Below are 10,032 nucleotides of genomic sequence, written 5' to 3'. Positions count from 1 at the left end.
ACATCTTCGAACCTTTAATAGGATCTGTACTCTATTCAAAATCAGAGAAGTTGAGGATGAACAGATCTATCTCATGTTATTTCCTTGGACTTTAAAGGGAGAAGCCAAAGATTGGTTAAAATCGTTACCTGAAGGAGCGATTGACACATGGGATGTTTTAGTTGAGAAATTTCTTAAAGGATTCTTTCCGGCATCTAAAGCCGTGAGACTTCAAGAAGAAATTGTTACGTTCACACAGAAGCCAAATGAAACTCTATATGAGGCATGGACAAGATTTGGAAAGTTGTTGAGAGGATGTCCTCAACATGGTTTAGACACTTATCAAATAGTACAAATATTCTACTAAGGATACGACATTACTACACGAAAATACATCGACATAGCAGCTGGTGGTTCCATTATGAAGAAAACCGCAACTGAAGCTTACAAAATTATTGATAACACAGCCTCCCACTCACATGAGTAGCATCAAGAAAAAGACATCGTTAGATCATCTAAAGCGGCTAGAGCCGATTCTAGCCATGACTTTGATTTTATTTTCGCAAAGATAGATGCTTTCGAGAGACGAATAGAAAAGATGACTAAAGATATTCACGCAATACGAATTAGTTGTGAGCATTGTGGAGGACCACATTTGACAAAAGATTGTATCAGTATTGAACAAACAATGGAACAAAGAGAGAATGTTTCATACATGAACCAAATGCCTGGAAATAATTATCAAAATAATTATCAACCGCCAAGACCAAACTACAATCAAAATCAGAATTATAATCGAAATGTTCCATACAACAACCAACAAGGTCCTAGCAATCAAAAAGTATCTAACAATACTTACAACCAGCAAAGACCTATTTCCAAATAAACTACCACAAACCGATGATAAAAAGCCAAATTTAGAAGATATGATGTCGAAGCTAGTTGAATCTCAAACTCAATTTTTCACATCTCAGAAACAAACTAATGAACAAAATGCTCAAGCATTTAGAAATCAACAAGCTTCAATCCAAAATCTAGAATTAGAAGTAAGTAACCTAGCAAGGTTGATAGGTGAAAGAAAACCAGGGAGTCTACCTAGCGATACAAATGCTAACCCCCGAAATGAAACAGCTAAAGTCATTACCACAAGAAGTGGTATTAGACTTAAACCACCTGAAATACCTATAATTTATGATGACTCTATTCCTACTACACAAGCACCACAATCTGATCAAGAGAAGGAAACAGAACCGATAGTTGAAAAGGTTAATGAAGATAACACAGTTAAGGCAAAACCTTATGTTAAACTATACCAACTACCGCTTCCTTACTCGAGTAAAATGAGAAAAGAAAGACTTGAAGCTGAGCAATCTAAATTCTTGGATATGTTTAAACAAATAAATGTAAATCTTCCTTTCATTGATGTGATTTCAGGAATGCCAAGATATGCTAAATTCTTAAAAGATCTAATAACAAATAGAAAGAAAATGGAAGAACTCTCGGCTGTTACAATGAATGCTAATTATTCTGCAGTGCTGTTGAATAAACTACCAGAAAAACTCTCAGATCCAGGAAGTTTCACAATTCCATATTTTCTGGGTAGTCTTACTTCAATTAAAGCATTGGCAGACTTAGGTGCTAGTATAAATTTAATGCCGTATTCACTATACGCTAAACTAGACCTTGGAGAATTGAAACCGACACGAATAAGCATACAACTAGCCGACCGATCAGTAAAATATCCTAGAGGGATAATGGAGAACATGCTAGTTAAAGTTAGTACTTTAGTATTTCCAGTAGACTTTGTTATCCTGGACATGGAAGAAGATTCTCGAGTTCCTCTTATATTAGGAAGACCATTCTTAAACACGGCTAAAGCAATAATAGACGTGTTTAGTAAGAAACTGACCCTAAGTATAGAGGACGAGAGTGTTACCTTTTCTGTTGATAGAGCCATGCAACAACCGCAATCTGCAGATGATACATGTTATTATATTCAAACTATAGATTCACATGTAGAATTGTTACAAGAATTTCCAGAATTACAAAGAACAAGAGAATGTTCTTTAGGAGAAGGAACTGAACCAATTCATGAAGCTGAATTGTTAGCCGCACTTATAGCTAATGAATACGAACAAACAACAGAAGAAATTCAAATGTTGAAAGAGGAAGACAGATATCGATACAAATCATCGATTGAAGAACCACCGATATTAGAGTTAAAGCCACTTCCAAACCATTTGGAAAATGCTTATTTGCATGGTGAATCTGAATTACCTGTAATAATATCGTCTTCTCTTACGGAAAATGAAAAATCTCAACTCATTTCTGTGCTAAAAGCTCATAAACCAGCTATTGCATGGAAGATTCATGATTTTAAAGGCATAAGTCCTTCGTATTGCACACATAAAATCCTTATGAAAGAAGGTCATAAAACATATGTGCATCTCCAACGAAGACTAAAACCTAATATGCATGATGTTGTTAAGAAAGAAATTATTAAACTACTCGATGCAGGTTTAATTTATCCAATCTCTGATAGTCCATGGGTAAGCCCAGTTCAATGCGTACCTAAGAAGGGTGGCATGACTGTCATCACAAATAAAAAAGATGAGCTTATTCCTACTAAGACTCTAACGGGATGGCGTGTTTGTATTGATTATAGAAAATTAAATGACGCCACCAGAAAAGATCACTTTCCTTTACCCTTCATTGATCAAATGTTGGAAAGATTAGCCGGAAACAGTTACTATTGTTTTCTTGACGGTTTCTCCGGATACTTTCAAATTCCAATCGCACCCGAGGACCAAGTGAAAACCACCTTCACGTGCCCTTATGGTACTTTTGCTTACAAACGCATGCCATTTGGACTTTGCAACGCCCCTGCAACCTTTCAAAGGTGCATGATGGCGATTTTTCACGACATGATAGAAGAATGCATGGAAGTTTTCATGGATGACTTTTCAGTCTTCGATGATACTTTTGAAACATGTCTAGTTAATCTTGAACGAATGCTTATTAGATGCGAGAAATCAAATCTAGTACTTAATTGGGAGAAATGCCATTTCATGGTCAGAGAAGGCATCGTTCTTGGTCATAAAATTTCAAGTGAAGGAATTGAAGTGGATAGAGCTAAAGTATATGTAATTGCTAAACTTCCACATCCCACCAATGTTAGAAGAGTTAGGAGTTTTCTAGGACATGCCGGTTTTTACCGACGTTTCATAAAAGACTTTTCTAAAATTGCCACTCCTATGAATAAACTCCTAGAAAAGGATACCTCATTCATCTTTTCGGATGAATGCATCAAATCTTTTAATATTCTTAAAGAAAAACTCACTAATGCGCCGATCATGATAACTCCAAATTGGAATCTATCATTTTAACTCATGTGCGATGCAAGTGATTTTGCAATGGAAGCCGTTTTAGGGCAGAGGATTGAAAAATGATTTCAACCTATATATTACGCTAGTAAGACGTTACAAGGAGCACAAACGAATTACACAACTACTGAAAAAGAACTCCTTGCTATTGTCTTTTCTTTTGACAAATTTCGTTCATATCTCGTTCTAGCTAAAACGGTGGTCTATACCGACCATTCTGCTCTTAGATACCTATTTTCAAAACAAAATGCCAAACCACGATTAATCTGTTGGATCTTACTCTTACAAGAGTTCGATATTGAAATCCGAGACAAAAAGGGAGCAGAAAATCTCGCAGCTGGTCATCTTTCTCGCCTTGAAAATCCTGAATTAGAAGTTCTAAATGAATCGGCCATACAAGACAAATTTCCTAATGAATATCTATTGAAGATCGATTATAATGAAATTCCATGGTTTGCAGACTATACAAACTACTTAGTATGTGGATTCCTTGAAAAAGGGTTGTCGCACCAAAAACGAAAGAAATTCTTTAGTGATGTAAAACACTATTTTTGGGAAGATCCACATTTGTTTAAAAGTTGTCCCGATGGAATAATACGTTGATGCGTATTCGGGGATGAAGCTAGTCAAATCTTAAACCATTGTCACACAGGACCAACAGGAGGGCATTATGGGCCTCAACTCACAGCAAGAAAAGTCTACGACGCTGGATTCTATTGGCCTACAATTTTCAAAGATGCACACCTTCTTTGTAAATCCTGTGATGCATGTCAAAGGGCCAGAAAAATAAGTCAACGTGATGAAATGCCACAAAATGTCATTCAAGTATGTGAAGTATTTGACGTTTGGGGTATTGACTTTATGGGTCCATTTCCAAAATCTCATAATAATCTCTATATTCTCGTTGCCATTGATTATGTATCTAAATGGGCAGAAGCACAAGCTCTTCCAACTACCGATGCACGAGTTGTAGTCAACTTCTTAAAACGTCTTTTTGTTAGGTTCGGAACACCGAAAGCTTTAATAAGTGATCGGGGTATTCATTTCTGTAATAATCAACTTGAGAAAGTTCTCAAAAGATATGGAGTAACTAATAAAATCTCAACCGCTTATCATCCACAAACAAGTGGACAAGTTGAAAATACCAACCGAGCTTTAAAACGTATTCTAGAGAAAACTGTAGGATCAAATCCGAAGGAATGGTCCATGAAATTGGAGGATGCACTCTGGGCTTTTAGAACAGCCTACAAAACTCTAATTGGCACCACACCTTTTAAACTCGTGTACGAAAAAGCATGTCACCTTCCAGTATAAATTGAGCACAAAGCATTTTGGGCTTGAAGATGTGTAATCTTGATTTACATGAAGCCGAACGTCTACGGTTAAGTCAACTAAACGAATTAGAAGAATTAAGACACGATGCGTATGGAAATTCGTTAATCTATAAGGAAAGAACGAAGAAATGGCATGATAAAAGAATCAGAAGTTCAAAAGAATTTAAGGAAGGAGACAGAGTTCTTCTTTTTAATTCATGATTCAAGCTATTTCCTGGAAAATTGAAATCAAGATGGTCTGGACCATTCATAGTCAAAAGAGTTTTCCCATATGGAACGATAGAGTTAATAAATTCAAATGGGATTGAATTTAAAGTTAATGGTCACAGAGTTAAACATTACATACATGATCCGATGGAAATTGACAATGAAGTTAATCATAATTTCACCACCCAAGAAAACCCTCAGAATGAAAACATAAATATGTTGTCAACGACATATGAAAAGCCAAAATTGGAAGACAGGGAGGCTTCAAATTGGAGTGATGAAGAAGAATTTCTATATAAACCTCCCATTCCAAGAAACGAAGAAAAATGTGAACAAGAAGTTCAAGTAGAAGTGAAAGAACCAAGAAAAGATCACCCGGAAAAGGTTAACAAACCAACTCTACTTACTAAAGTAGAAGACCCAGGTGAATTTATTATTTCTTGCTTGCTTAATGATGGTGCTATGTATAATGGGCTCGCAGATTTAGGAGCGAGTGCGAATGTTATGCCTCTTTCCTTATACAAAAGATTAGGTGTGGGTAAATTAAGACCAACCAGAATAGGTGTTCAATTATTTGATCAAACCATTAAATACCCGGTTGGAATAGCCAATAATTTACTTGTTAAAGTGGGAAGTTTGACCTTTGTTGCAAACTTCATAGTTTTTAATATGGAGGAAGACGTTGATATTCCTCTAATTTTAATCGCCCATTTTTAGCAACCACCGAGGCGTTCTTTGATGTAAGAGAAGGTAGAATGACACTTAGGCATGGTGATAAATCGATCACCTTTGTGAATCGAAAGTTTCAATCTTCACCAACCAAAACTGTTGAACCAATAAAAATGCCTAAGTGTGGGGAAGATGAAGCAACTCCTAATGATGACCTGATAACAAAGAACCCCGTTGTTGATACAAAATTAGATGGACCCGTTTTTAACAGTGCAACAAAGAAACTTTATAAACGGATTCAAGATGCTAGGATTAAGGGGAACTTTAAATTATGTAACAGATTAGTATCCAATTTGTCGCCTAAAGAAAAGGCGATGTTAATTGAATTTGTGAATGTTACAGAGGAAATCAACAAATGGCTTGAAGCAAAAGTCAGAGATATGCAAGTTGTTGATGTTCCAATTAAAGTTAATAATGAAGTTAATCACAATTTCGATACCACAGCTAACTAAGTGTGGGGAGATTCAAATGTCTTAAAGGATAATATAATGCTGTCTAGGGTTAGATTTTCTGTTTTCATGTAGTTCTCAGAAATGGAATCTGAATGCTCTTTCCCTAGCAGACCCTAAAGAACTAGTCTTCTCCCTCCATTCTGAATTTTTATTTCTTTTAGGTTTTACGAGATGAAGAATTCTTTTGATTTGAACCATGGTCTACTACTACACGCTATGATTACTAAACGTAATAATAACATCTTCCCGAGTGAGCTGGTATCATTCATAAGAGGCAAAATGGATGAAGTAAGGAAAGAGCTTAGGAAGAATCATAATAAGATACATTTTGGTAAAGGAAAATCAAAATTCGCAACAAAAAGAAGAGCACGACACCTTGAAAGATGTCATAAATGCGGAAAATGGTCACACGGAGGGAAATGTTCGAACAATCAGACACATTCCAATACCGAGTTCGTTACTCTATGCAGAGAAGGACCGTCCATATGTTTAGAAGAAAAATTATTGAAAAATCGAGGTTACGCTTATGTAGCTATGGAAAACCAAATCGAACGACTCTCCTATGAGTCGACTAAAGCAGATCTCTGAGAATTCTATCTCACGGGTAAGTATGTACAGTTTTTACTTTATTTGTTTATTTATTACTTTTAACCTTCTGATAATAAACGCTGAATCGTTCGCTATAAAGTATTAAATTGATACTCAATAAAATAAGGTATAATAAACCGAAATTATTGATATCATACAAAAATTTAATGCATCACTGCGAAATTTACCATTTATTCATAAGGTATAAATATCTTTAATCAATCAATTTAAAATATTTCAGAAATTCGTCAGGAGTAAAACTAGGTAATATAGCCGAAATTACTTTACCCAAAAGAGGGACGTATATTTTTGTTAATATTTGATTGATTAAAGTGGGATAAAAGACCAAAAAGATTTTTATTTTTACCTTGTTTTTAAAATTAATATATAACTATATTATTTTTAAATGTAAGTTTGTAAACTAATGAATATAAATATTATTAATATTTATATGAAATTTTATGCATTTTAAATTTAAGTTTGGTGTGAATTTAAAAACAAAAATGTACTTTATTTCAATAAGTTAAAAATATGATTTCTAAAATTCGTCATGAGTTGAAGACTAGGTCGTTGAACCGAAATTGCTTTACACGAGGGCGGGACGAGAAATTTTATTATCATTATTTTTAATTTTATTGATCTAAAGTATGCCAATAACATTAAAAAAATCCAAAAATCTTTGCTTTTAAAACAACGCTTCAAAATGACAAATTTCAAAATTTAGTCGACGGACGAACTAGGTAAACGTACCGAAACGCCCTCAATCTAAAAAGAAACAAAAGTTTAAAATTATTCACTTAATTGTTTTAATAGTAAAAGGTTTTTATATAAAAAAATAAAAAAAAATAGACCGCATGCGATCGCATGGGGTTGGCACAGCAAAGCCATGCGATCGCATGAGGCTAAAAAACTGGACAGGTTACAAAGCCTCAGTCGACTGGTTCTCTGTCTCACAAAATACACACACACACATACGAAAACACTCTCAAAAACACCCCTAAAATCATCATTTTTTCACCAAAATTCACGAAATTTGTTGCTATAATCCGTTCCAATCATGCGTTTGTTCAGAAGTTTTTTAAAGAAGGTAACGATTTCACCACTAAAACTATTTAAATTCGAATTACAGTGTTCTTGAGTAAATTTTTACCTAATTTGATTTTGATAATTTCTAGTGTAATTAGAATTAAATTATTCATATATTATGCATGTATTGTGACGACCCGGAAATCTCCGACCAAATCTAAACTTAATCTTTATATGATTTCGACACGATAAGCAAAGTCTGTAATGTTATGTCTCGAGAATTTTAAACTGTGTTCATACATTCATTTAACCTCGACCAAGTTCCGACGATTCACGAACCATTAATTAAATAGATATGATCATATATATATATATATATATATATATATATATATATATATATATATATATATATATATATATATATATATATATATATATATATATATTATAACCTGAAATATTAACAAAGTATTTAAATGAATAATACTTTACATGAACATGTTTGTTCAATATAATTATCGATGGAATTATAAGATAATATCAAATGATTGAATTATCAGATACATTGTATGATTACGAGTCTCTGTTGTAAGGTCCACGTTGATTTTAAAAATCTTTCCAATTTAAAAATATTCGGAATAAATGGTAAGGTGATCTACATATGAGAACAAAGTGTCAATTAACTATAACTAGACAAAAGTTAATGGAGATTCCTGTTTGATTTCCAATACATGCTTTACATTAATTTACTCGTGACTTTTCATAAGGTAACTATTTAACTAACATATTATTTAATGTAAAGGTGAAATTATGAAATATGGATAATATCGACAAGTTAAGTAAATCGACGTTTTATATTAAAATAATTTCATGCACTTAGGTATCCATTGGACCTTACCCGATGATTTACGAACAACTATATGTGAATAGATATATATATACATATGAATATTATTTGTAAATATATTATAATACATTAATAAATTATTAATTATTGGAGTTAAGAATATAAAATACTAAACGATAAAATAAAGTCATTATTTCAAATGAATCTCTATATATACAAATATATATATATAATATATTAAAAATAAATATTAAATTGAAATGTAATTTGAAGTAATATACAATATAATTTATTGAGATAAATAGGATATAATAAAACTTATTATTAAAATTAATCTATATATATATATATATATATATATATATATATATATATATATATATATATATATATACAAATATATAGATATGGCTTCGAAGTTAGTAACACTCAATTGTCAGTCGATTGATATTGAACAAAGTTAAATAAATGAATACTTATAAAGACACATTATATAATTATAAGTTATTATATAATATATTTACATAATTTCTATACATAATTATTATTGGTATATTACAGATATATACGTATATATATATATATATATATATATATATATATATATATATATATATATATATATATATATATATATATATATATATATATATATATATATAATGAAGAAATTAGACTATTTCAGTCTATGTAAATATTTGTAAGTAAATATTAAATATTAAATATATGTTATATTACATGTTAATAAATATGAAATTTGATATAAATGGATATATTATTATTACTTATATTATTATTATCTTTATTAGTTAGTGTTATTATTATTATCAATAATAATGTTATTATTATCATTTTCATTATTATTATTATGGTTACTTTCATTATTAATATTAATATTAATATTGATGTCAGTGTTATTACTTTCCTTACTTTCAAAATATAGATGTGAAATTTGATACATGTAAATTGTTATCTTATTATCATTATTAATAGTATTTTATTAAATATTATTTCTACTATCAATTCTAATATTATTACTATTACTGATATTATTATAATCATTATTACCATTATCATTAAAAAGGATTAATATTATTATAGTTATCATTATTATTATTAATATAAAAATAATACAATTTATTATTATTATTATTATTATTAATATTATTATTATCATTTTTATTATTATCATTATTATTACTTATTATCAATATCATTATTATCTTTATTATTAATTTAAATAATTATTATTATTAATATAATTATTAATACATAATTAGTATACGAAGTATTATATAATCTGATAAAAACAGATCCAAAAATTTCGCTATCTTCTTTTTCATTTTTTTCTTGCTCGTGACTTCAATAATCCATCTCCACCATCACTACATTACAAAACAATCAAATCATAATTTCTGTTTCAACGAACATTAGTATCATATATATGATATGCTCGTCTAATTAATGAAAATAAAACCCAATAA

The 10,032-nt window shown here is 31.1% G+C and overlaps 1 non-coding gene across 1 annotated transcript; it reads right to left on the bottom strand.

The window, feature by feature from the left end:
• Positions 1-205: 205 nt before the first annotated feature.
• On the bottom strand, positions 206-312 carry LOC139873893 (small nucleolar RNA R71). Its single transcript, XR_011767604.1, has one exon. It is a non-coding gene; the product is annotated as a small nucleolar RNA R71 (small nucleolar RNA).
• Positions 313-10,032: the final 9,720 nt, after the last annotated feature.

This window comes from Rutidosis leptorrhynchoides, chromosome 10, assembly GCF_046630445.1.
Source record: "Rutidosis leptorrhynchoides isolate AG116_Rl617_1_P2 chromosome 10, CSIRO_AGI_Rlap_v1, whole genome shotgun sequence".
NCBI lineage: Eukaryota > Viridiplantae > Streptophyta > Magnoliopsida > Asterales > Asteraceae > Rutidosis > Rutidosis leptorrhynchoides.
The sequence above is the reverse complement of the archived record's forward strand: the minus strand, read 5'-3'. Positions and strand labels throughout refer to the sequence as shown.